The 12,390-nt window shown below is 30.4% G+C and overlaps 1 protein-coding gene across 2 annotated transcripts in view; it reads left to right on the top strand.

The window, feature by feature from the left end:
• Nucleotides 1–1,243: 1,243 nt before the first annotated feature.
• Nucleotides 1,244–12,390, top strand: part of LOC103307623 — a 32,899-nt gene continuing 21,752 nt past the window's right edge. The window contains exon 1 of one of the 2 annotated variants that reach the window (XM_008186834.3): nt 1,244–1,395. The gene's annotated coding sequence lies outside the window, so the exon portion shown is untranslated. Of the gene's footprint in view, nt 1,396–1,421; nt 1,666–12,390 lie in introns of those variants that run through there. The other variant, XM_029486329.1, reaches the window with a different exon arrangement.

Here is a 12,390-nt window from a genome sequence, read left to right as displayed (position 1 = left end):
TAATAATAATATAGTGGTCCTCCGATCGCATGATGTATACGCGTCACGTCTTGGGCAAACATCGGCTCGGAGAAGGAAGAACGAAATGAACGAAAAATAAAAGCAAAAAGTACGAAGAAATCTAGTATGCGAGCTGCTGCTATTTACAAAACTCGTTTCACGCGGACAATGCCGACTGGACTGGCTAGTCGTCGTCGTCGTCGTCGCGTGCGTGCGTGCGTCCGTGAATGCGGGTGGGTGGGTGGGTGGGTATAACGACGAAATGCAACAATACAATAAATACGATAAATAATATTATGTACACCTGCAAGACTATACAACGGTTTACGTGGGTTTGTGGTACGCGTTGTGTTTACACGTTTTTTTGGCGCGGCGTCTCGACGTAAAATTACGTAAAATTAAAAAAAAAAATCTGTTCCCCGCCTTAAACGTAAGGTTGCAGTGGGCATGCATAATACCAACCAGTTGCGTCAAATTTGACATTTGTATTGTAGCGCCAATATATTGTGGTACACTGATCCTATAATACAAAATAAGTCAAATTTAGCGCAACTGGTTAGTCCATGCCAACTGCGACCTGCACATAAGACGTTGCAATTTTCGCAATTTTTTTTTCTTTAATTTTACGTAAAACGTCGCAGTGTACTACAACATTGTCGCTCCTTGTATTTAACGGCTAGTTCTAAACCTTCATGTGCGAACCATTAATTACGTTAAACGTTACATATAAAACAATGTACATTGAAATAATTGAAAATCTCAGGTAATTTCAAGGGCAATTATTAAACTCGCATAACTGCAGTATGTAACTGTCTGCGAGTGTTGTATACGCGGTTTTCGGACGAAAACAATGCGTGACCACCGGTACCTATATCGCCCCTGGGTAACCTACTGGGTAGTAGATGGCCAAACAACTCTCAGTCGTCTCGCAATCCGTCGTAGAATAACAATAATGATATTACAACAATAACAGGATCCGCCTATAGAGCGACAACGACGACCAGCAGCAGCTGTGTAGCCCCGATGCCGATTTTATTATTACTATTATTATTTCGGTTCCAGAGAGTATAATAATAATAATAATAACAATAATATTATAATGTTGTAAAGCCGTTGGTCGTACGTAGTAGGTAGTCTCCGCGTGGAAGAGGTAGAGGCGGTGGATGATGATGATGAGGAGGAGGCGGTGGTGGCGGCGGCGGCGGTGGCGTCGGCGGAGGAGAGAGAGACACCGTCCTCGGCCGGCGACCAGACAGTGCAGCAGCAGCAGTCGCGTACGCCGTACCGCAGTCGGCCAGTTACTTCGGCACCGCTCTTGTGCAAGGTGTATTCGCCACGCGTCGTCGTCGTCGTCCACCACCGTCCGACAGTGCGCGCGCGAGACCACCTCAAACCGTGAGTAGTAAAATAATAATAAATTATGATTTCTGCCTGTTGATAAAACACGCGTCAATTCTCCCACATTTTAAAAAAAATAGCAAGTATATTTTTGTGTTTTTCGACGCGTAAGCACGAGAAAAACCGTTCACCCCAACGAATAAAGTGCCAAATGACGTATAATAATATTCGGCGCATACTATAGTTAGATCCCAAAAGAAAATAATATTCCATTTTAACAGACTTGGAACTGTATTGTAGTATTTATAATCTAGTTACAGCCTACAGGTACGGTTGAAAATGTTGGTTTTTTCTTTTATTAAATTTAATTACATAATGTTTAGGTAATAGCATTTTCCTGAACTTTTGAAAAGGAATCGTTCGTCGTCTTGTTAAATAGTTACATAATTATTTAATTTTCTCTCATGATACACGTTGAATCCAAATATCTTGCACATAGTATTATTATTGTATATTATTGCATGTTTGGCGCGCAACAAATTGTCAAAATGCAAACACGACCTTAAGCTGCGTTTACAAATTTGCGATTTTTTTTGAAATGACGCAGGCGGGAAAAATCGAGCGAATATTTCTTAAATGTGAACTCGGCTTATGTCAGCTATTATTATACAGCCATATAGGTACGTCACAATATTGAATACACCTGTGGGACAGTGATTAATCTAGGAACGAAAAAAGAGGGTTGTAAAATAATACCAATATATATTAATTGAAATACGTATAAAATATCGTAGGTATATAGTACTGTTAGAACTTTAAGACTATTGATACACGGTTTTTGTATAAATTAACTAAAATAGACAAGAGATAAGGCGTCTTTAAAATGGTATTTTAGGGAGGAGGCCCCCTATAGCTAAAGAGAGGTTGTCAATTGTGTCCGTCCCGTTTTGCCCACCAAAGTTGAAAAAGAATATCTGAACATTTGGGTGACATAACATAATTTTCATGTATAAATTATAAACCATACAGGTCACAGGTGGTCGTTTATAATATAATAATCGACGCAGTCTTTAAAGGTACCTAATCTAACCTTTAACTGCTGTAGCCTCCGCCATTTCGCATTCGATGTCAACCACTGGCGGCATACTTGAAGACTTCGAACGTAGATAGGCAATAAATAATAATTAATAATAATAACAATAATAAATAATATTAATTATATTGGCGCTAGGTAGAGGTACGAGTCCGGTAGGATGTAACACTGTAGGACACGGATTGGGCACGTCCGATGAAAGTCTATACTATAAATAAACGCCAAACGGGCCCGACTATACCGCGGTTGTAAATCCATCGTTAAAGTACCTACACACACATTTAGCTAGGCTAACACGTCGCAATATTATCCGGAGTGTGTTATTTTATTTATAGAGCAACGAAATTATAATGATATACCACCCTGTGTCCATGTACCTATAGGTGGTAGCTGACAGGCGGTTATCGGTTTGCAAATTATTACAAACTCAATGATACCTATGTCATGATTACGGGTTTGATTATCAAAACGAAATTTATGTGAGTACATAGGTTTTATTTTTATGCATATATCATGTATAAAACGTTTTTTTCTTATAAATTATGATTTAATAAATAATTTTTAGGTATATTAATATATTATTTTAAGTTTGAATGGGTTTAATTAATAATTGATGTTAATTTTACATGATTTACCGCGTTACATTCAACAATAATTATTATGCAATGAGGTACCTACAATAAGTCAAACTATAAAATGTACGCCATTAAGATAAACAACAGTTGTTGTATTTAATATTTCAATGAACTTTCATGAATATTTTTGTAAACTACTTGTTTATGGGTTGTAAATTGTAATTATTGTTACATTTTTTATTTAAAAATAATTATTTTACATGTAACCGATTTAAAATGTTCGGAATTATAAATAATAAATCGTTAAATGCTCGTCTTTTTTATACCTGTCAGACCAACGTGTATACATATTTAAAAAATATACTCATGTATTATGTAACACACATTTGTTTGATTATAGGTGGGTACTTTATGTATAATTTATTACCGGTGTTCATTTTACTTACCCAACACAAATCAATTAACAATTTCATTATACGGTTAGTGTTTTATAATAATTCGATTTATATTGCATATAGCTTACATTCAAAACTCCTAGGACATCATACATTACAATAATTTAAAACACACAACAATGGTATTATTATAATATAATATACGTAATATAGGTAATACGGTGTAGGTACCTACCCAATATAATGTATTAGATAAGGATCAAATCCCATATGAAGGCAGTTTGCAATTTAACTTTTTAGTGTCTTAATGCGTATAAATGTGAACTCGCACTCAGATAGCACTGTATTCTTTTATGAGTTTTACCAGAACTCATAACTTACAATAAAAAATTTTTTCTGTATAGCTAGGTATTTATATCATGCGTATAATATTAAAATGTACATAATAATATGCATCTATATAAGTTTATTATTTATAAAGCATGTATAAATGTATAACTTTTCATATGCAAATATAAATAAAATATTATTTACTTTATGATTTATTAAATTTAGTACCTATATTTTGTTGCATTAGTTAGCTCCAAATGCAATTTTAATGCATTTTTATAAAACATAAAACTTCTTGATGTGTACCATTTTAGATGGTTGTATGCTTATTTACAGGAGCTAGAAAGTTATGAAAGTTCGATACAATTTTTCAGAGAATATATTTTTACCATTTATTTTTTTGGATTAAACAAAGTTTTTCTATATATTATGCCCATCAGTTACAAACGTCATGTTAATGCATTTAAAAATGATTAAATTGGATTTTTTGAAATAAAACATCTGAATCAATTAAATTGTCGTTTAAAAATTAACTAGTCCGTACTTTTGTTCTAATTAAAATGAATGTTTGATTTTGACAATTTATTTAAATATTAATGTATTAAATTTCTATAACTTAATATAAATATTTTGTTTACAAATTGCAATGGGGCAAACACGTTTCTAAAAACAGTGAAGGAAATACTCTTTTCTCTACTTTTTTTTATATCTTTTAACTTAACTAGTTAAACAATGTATGTTAAGAAATAACTAAACTCATTAACTTATTAACTTAGTTACTTCTGGTTAATAATAATTTTACTTAGTTATTTTTTTAACAACTTAATTTAATTTAAAAAAAAGTTATTTTCTTATTTTTATAAAACTGGTAATTATTTTAATTAAATATATGGAAACTTTTACATGATTACCTTAGAAGCATTTATAAAATACAAAATCACAGTTCCATCAAGTGCTCTCCTAGTGATGTACTGGTGTTGATGACTAGCTGCTTTGCGAGAAAGATGGTCTACAATTGACAGTTAACTGACCACAACATAAAAAACCTTCATTATTCAAAATATTTAATGAAGGCTCTTGTAATTTTTCAATTGTGTTCCTGTTTATTTTACATTTCTTTATTATATAATAATATAATCAGTTAGTCCCTACATAAAATGAGGGCGAGTAATTTAAAAAAAGCAACGAAACTTTAAACTTTACTTAATTAACATTTTTTAGGATAATGCAAGTTAAACTGGTTAAAAAGAAATAGTTAATTTGACCAAAAATATAAAATATTTTACAATAAATATAATATTTCCTTTAAAGTTTATATTTTTATTGCGTTTACTATCTACTCTAAATTATAACAATATATAATACTATACTTACATCATATGACACTAAGATGGCCACAGCCACGGAATATTCTGCTTAAATTCCCAATTTTGATCGTTAAATAGCTGATGAATTGTAAGTATATAAGCTCAATTTCAGCAATGATTACGTGAAATGTATCTGGGAACCTTTAATGGGTAACCCACAAACTTTAAACTAATTACCCCAAAGGATCTTAAAACATCGGTTGTACCTATGTACTTTGGACAATAATTATGTTACTAAACACATTCTGTAAAGTAATTTCTGATCGCTTTTATAGTTATACAGTTACATCTCCATATTCCGAAGTGACTTGATCTGTGATTTAAATTTAAACCAATACAGTTCTATAATATTTATGGGTGGTCATTAATAAATATCACGGTTCCTCCTAATATTATATATTTTTACCTCAGTTTGAAATTAGTTTGTAAAATGTATGTTTAAATTATGAAAGTCTGCGTAAACACAAGATCGAGCTTGATAGATTAATTCATTACCAATGTGCTCACTGCCCATGCGAGATTGTTTACCGTGATTCGTAATCATTACGACGCATAACTAATATGAGTAATATGCGAGTATTTTAGTATTTCTACGTATATTTATTTGTTCTGTAGATCATTGGGAGTTGATATTACTATATTTCAAACTATACTATATTACTATTGCTCATGTTCTGTTTATTTAGAAAATTTAATTTAGATTTATCATTTTTTGTCAATCATGTCAATAAACATGTTTAATTTTACAAAAGAATCACATAATTAAACCTCAGTTTGTGCACACAAGATAAAACTTATAAGTATTTTATTATAAAAAAATGGAAATATGTTTCATGTCAGCAACAAACATCACTCAATTATTTTTTACTCAAAATCTGTCCCGATGTGTTTGACATACAAATAGTAACAACTAGTCGCATAAATAGTGACAAAAAAGTTGTAGAACAAGAAATAAATTTGGGAACTATTATCTGGTATAGTCACCTATATAGGTATACATTGATGTACATAACCTGTGTGGCCTATAAAAAACTACGGGACATTACTCTCATTATACATCTTATCTGACCACAACTCGTTTGTATATAGAACGGAGCCGTGATAAATTTATGAGGATTCTGATGACCTAAACTGCCTTAAAAAACTGAAAAAAAGTGTTTATCATAAGACTATATATTATACACTTTCAATACTAATTGTTATTAATATGTTTCGATTTCTTATTATTTTTAATATAAACCTATATAGCTAAAAATATATATTTCTATGATTTTTACACTGGAATAGAAAAGGTATAGATAGATAGTATAATAATATGTCAAGTTTGGTTAATAAACATTGTTTTATATGTACATTTAAATGAAAAAGAGTAATGATAGAAAGATAAGTATACTATAAATTATCTTTATCAATCAAAAATACAGGCCTGTAACTTGTAAATTCTCAAAAATTAAAAAAAACTATATCTTATTTATTTTATTTTAAGTATTAATAATAGTTAAAATAGAACTTATTGGAAAAATCAGATGCATAATATTATATTGTTATTTATTTCCATATAGGTAATAGTCAATAGGCAATAGCCAGGTACCTATAATGTGTAGTTCCTATGCATAATATATAAATGCGGTTTTACAGTTTTATACAATATAAGAATAAGAACGAGTGGTGCTGGTGCATATTAAAAATAAGAAGGCAGTAGTATAGGCTTGTTTGAAGAAACCGTCCAGTATTGATGGAACTTCACGAAGTGGATAAGTGGGATTTGGTCAGCAATAGTATGTAATACATCATTATAACAAATTAAAAAAAAAAATTAAATGTCGTCTAGACTGTTACACATGTAGTAAAAAACGCGTTGAAATGAACATAATGAAAGGTATGTGAATACCAAACGAATACCTTGCCTTAAAGTATACTATAAAATTAAAGTACCTCGCAGCAAATGTAATTGCTGCAATTAAATTGGCTGATTTCGATTATAAATATTGGCTCTCGGTTCTTACCTATAAATGCATATAGTTGGCTTATAAAAATAAATATATTTATTATTAATTATTATGAATAACAATCTTTATATTTAACATAAAACTATACAGTAATTAAGATCAATTACAATAATCTAAAGATACTTTTATGACAATTTTAGGCATTAACGTTAACAACTAAGGTTTATATTTTGAACTATTCCAATTTATTTAGGTACTATTCCACGATCTTCAAACTTTCACGTTTAAGTAATATATTGTCATGAATTTACCTTGAAGCAAATGCGGTCCAAAGATTTATTGACCTATGTTTTGGTTGTTAGATTTTCTTTTAATTTCCGAGGTTATAAACCGAATACGTGCTTTTAATCTTGATGTAGGATTGTAGGAAAAAACTGTTTTACGCATACCATTAAAAATAATATATATTGTGTTACTAGTAATGTCAGTAATGATTAAAACAATTAAAACCAAAATGTATAAATTAGTGAATTTTTTACATTTACACGAATCGAATTTAAAATCGGTGATTATACAAGGTAATCCACATTGTTGTTACAAAGGTATAATATGTACCTATAGGTGGCTGAACATTTCCCACAATTTCGTTTATTTATTTAAATGTCAAAAGTGTTAAGGACTGTAACGCCTTAAAATGTGTTTATATAACCTCTCGAAATTTGAATTAAGTGTACCTATAATATATTATAATATATAGTATTATATAGTATTATGATTTATGTAAACGCGCGTACTTATCGGTCCATAATCCATATCGGTCTATGGTCAATATATTTATCTTATGAAACCACAAAAAAAAATTACCAAATCATCGTATACCTACAGGATGATTTACCAAGCATTCAAGCTTTTATAATAAATACTAAATTCAATATTATATATAATTCATATTTTTCTAAAACCTTTTATAATATTATCCTTATAGTAGATATTAACATTTTAATAACTGACTAACTGAGACACTATACTCGTTTAAATTTTGAAATCGGCACATCAACATTATCAAAAAAATTATCCTCTATGTAATTTAAAATAAAAAAGAGGGTTCTCAATTGAAAAACATAAGTTTGAATTTCTATAGGACACTTCCTAAGTAGGTAGTATAAAAATCTCAAGAATTTGAAAATACGGCCTTTAATTACTATTAAAAATGCCAAAAATCAGAATTTGAATACATTTCTTATAAAATGAATAAATGAGTGTGAGCATGATTGGTAAATCACACTGTATTATTATATATTAGATACCTTTTTTTACGTGATATCGAGATCTACGGAGGAACGGCTGTTGGCATTGCTTCTCCTCCGGCCCAAATATATATTACCTACATAAATCACAAGATTTACGCATAGGCGGAATTCCGTTAAAATTTCAGGGGGGGGGGCTAACATTATTAACATAAATGTGAGCGGGGGGCTTCGATCCTGTACAAAACTAAAAAAGGAGGGGGTTTGACGGAATTTTTGGGGAGGGGACTAAGCCACCTCAATCCCCTCCCTCCGCGATTTCCGAAATGGATTTGCGTGTTATCGTAAATCACAAAACAATAGCAATAATTGACATATTATTTTTGTAGACTGTGCAACAGGTGACGTGTAGATATAATAATGTGATACCATGGTATCGTCACGACGTCGAGCGCAGATCGATCAAATACGAAACATAATATAATAACAATATAGGAAATGGCGTTGACCGGGAAAAAGAATCCGTTTATTAGTATTGTTGTTATTATATTACCTATATAGATCTATTATATATACGATTGACGGCGGTGGTGGCATATTATGCGCGCGGGTCAAGTGGAGGAACTTCTATTACAATTACTACATACCTAGATTTGATATATATATTAAACGCGTTTGTCGGTGTCTAACTGCAGCTGATCGCAGTGATCGGACGGACATTCTTGGCGTAAGTACCACTGCCGAGTAGCATCGTCTTCCGAAATATATATTATTATAAGGACGATCGCGATACTTGCGGTTACTGCGCCAACAATGAATATCGATTCACACGTACTTAATATATAAGTTTAAGCTCCGGGGTTTCATGCTGTTAAAAATAAGTCAAATTATGATGCTATACTATTATCTTGAAAACGAAAATAATAATCAAAAATAATTTTACTTATTTTACTATATTTTACCATATTAACTTCAAAATACCTACGCAAATTAAAAAAAATGTATTTTTTTGACAGTAAAAGATATACATAAGAAAATATTGGCACTTGATAGAATACATCATTATTGCGTGTGTATCAAAATTATTGGATGCACAAACTTAAATATGTTACCGACTAGAAACGATTTTCAAACTAGATCACGATTAAAAGAGAAAAAAAATGTTAAATTTACAACTTACTTATTTCAAAGTTAAAATTGATTACAATAATTGAAAACTAAAATAAATTATATTGTTTTTTTTTCTCAAATATTCCAAGATATATCAAACACTTAACAGCGCGTTCTCTCGGCCGTTCTATACATTTCATACTTAATGTGTAGCGTCCTCTTAAGAACCTGAAATTCATTCCGTAACCCCTGAAATATTTTCAGATAGGCTAAAAACATAAAGTTTTGGACTCTAGAAAACCTACTCTTGTGTACTGTTTGCTGTGCATTGTATAATATTATTATTATTATTTTTTATTTAATAATTAGCACACTGAGAGTCTGGGAATCATACATTTTATCGGACAAAATGTGTAGTTTATAAGAAATAATGTGCGTATTAATGTGTGCGTCATATTATTTTGGTATACATATAAGCAATACATAATATAATCAAAAGGGAATGATTATTTTATCGTAAACAGTAATCGAAAATTCAAAGAAATTTTTTTTTTCTGTGAACAATTCGATAATCGCAGAACAATTTTAAATACCTAGGTAGTAGGTTCTAAAAGTAATATTATTTAAGATCCCTTCCCTTAAGGGTCCCGGTGCCAGTTTTTCAAATTTTCCACAATTCTATAAAATTTCAAAATTAAATTTTATATTTTAGTTGCTACCTCAATTATAAGACTATCCCACTAATCTACTACCCGATAACTATTTAGGGGTGGTTGATAGGGTGTATAATATCGAAAAAAATTGTGTATTTTATTTTAAATAATAGTATAAAATAATTTATAAAAAAAGCTAAAAATTGTCTTTTTTTTTAAAGACTTATAATTAAGTTTGAGATGAAAATATCGAAAAAGGAGTTCGATGCGGGCTGTAGAATATTCTCCTCTATTAATAAAAAAAAAATTATCAAATTTGGTTAACTCTACAGGGCAGGATCATTATTCCCGTAAACCGTGTTTTTGAGGTCAAAATCACATTGGCACCGGGCGCCTTAAGATATTGCTAGGTTCACTCTATGTATACCTTTATTATAATAGGTATAAGCGACACATTACATGCATTGCAATCCCTAATTCGCTGATAACATTCTGCATGGACTGCAGGTGTATTATTTATGAGGGGTAAAGTTTTAATTTCCCCCTTTGAAATGTTGAGAATATTCATATCTAATATATCACACATAATGTATTACACAGCAGGTGATTACAATAATAATAGGTAACGTCCAAAAATTAAAATACGTAAAAAAATCATACTTAGCATAATATGTTTAGGCATTAGTAAATATTATGTTCGTAGAGGCCAGAGCAGGAGAAATACGTGTTGCATTATCGCATTAATCACCATAATGTGGTACGTAGTAAATATTATTATTATTATTTAAACATTTTTTATGTTATCGGGCATTTAATATGACGAACGATTAATCGCGGGAAATGTGAACTTTTAAAAAATAATATTCCTTTACTGTTATATAGATATTCGTCTAAATAAATACGCTTGTATAGTTGAGTAGATAATAGGTAATTATAAAATTTAAAATCTACCTATTGAAATACAATTCGTGTTTAATTTCCTCTTTTAGTTAAAATTACTTACTAAAACATGTAATCCATATCGATCAGGTATCTATAGCCGATTGTCGATAGGTATACTGTATTATTATATGTCGTCATGACAGTCGGTCATTCATGTCGGTATATCGCAATGAATAATAATAAAATATAAGAATATTATCATTTTTTGAAATGTTTAATTTAATACCAAAATACCAAAATAAATACTATACTTACTTATAAAATATTTTTTTTTTTTTTTGTTTTTTGTTCTCTTACTATAATTTATTAATGCGTGTTTAATCGATACAATGGATGTGTACCGAAAGGTTTTCGTTCGAACATTTGTGCAACGTATGTTCATTGCCCGTCGAATATTAACATCTGGAAATGATTTTCATATCGTCAAAAAGAGCGATTGATATCATGGGTGCAATTATGTGGTGGAATTATTATTCTACACGTATAAATACGCACGCCCAGCATAAGTGGGAATACATTTTACAGAACTATAATGATCATAATAAACGTAGAATCTAGGTTAGGTGGGTAAATATGTACTTAATCACTTTTCATCTTATATATGGTGATCAGAAACAAATGAGAACACTAATGCCCGACGATGATGGTTAATAAGTAATAACTATAACACTTATAGGAAACTGATAAAATATGATAGCAGGTAATAATAATTAATATAGTGATACAATTATTTTGGCATATTGCCCGAGCTTTGTATAATTATATTATTTACTGCACTTACTATATTATACCTACTTAGTACCCATAGTACCTACTTGGCAGCTATTATTAGTACCTTTACTATAGTTGGACATGAAATCGTACAAGATATAGGTAGTATTTTATATATTTTGTTTTAGACTAACACTGTTTAGACATATTATAGGTACTCAGATACTATAATAGTATTGTAATACTCGAAATCATATTTAGGATTCATTATTGGTAATTACTAGTTTTAGTGTTAAGATTTCATTGGCTTATATTGTATTTGGAAAAACTGCTTAAATCAAATTATGTATATAATTATTATAGATATTATGACTATAGACAGTGTCGTACTCATCGTATATATAACATAATATATGCTTATTGTATATATATATATATTTATATATTCATGTTATAGTAAATTTACCTATATACAATTTTATTCTGCAGATGTATTTAGAAAACTGTGGACCATGTCGATTTTTTTTTTTATGTTTCGATGCACGTAAAGACAGATAAAAACGCGCAACACTACGCTAATGACGTATATATATATATAGTTGACATTAAATTCTTTAAGCACGTCTCAGGTACTGTTGCTCGTATTTTTTGTAAATTTTTATCGCGCTGGTTTTGCAGTA

The sequence above is a fragment of the Acyrthosiphon pisum genome, chromosome X (assembly GCF_005508785.2).
Source record: "Acyrthosiphon pisum isolate AL4f chromosome X, pea_aphid_22Mar2018_4r6ur, whole genome shotgun sequence".
Classification (NCBI taxonomy): Eukaryota; Metazoa; Arthropoda; class Insecta; order Hemiptera; family Aphididae; genus Acyrthosiphon; species Acyrthosiphon pisum.
Note: the sequence above shows the minus strand (reverse complement) of the source record. Positions and strands in the feature narration are given on the sequence as shown.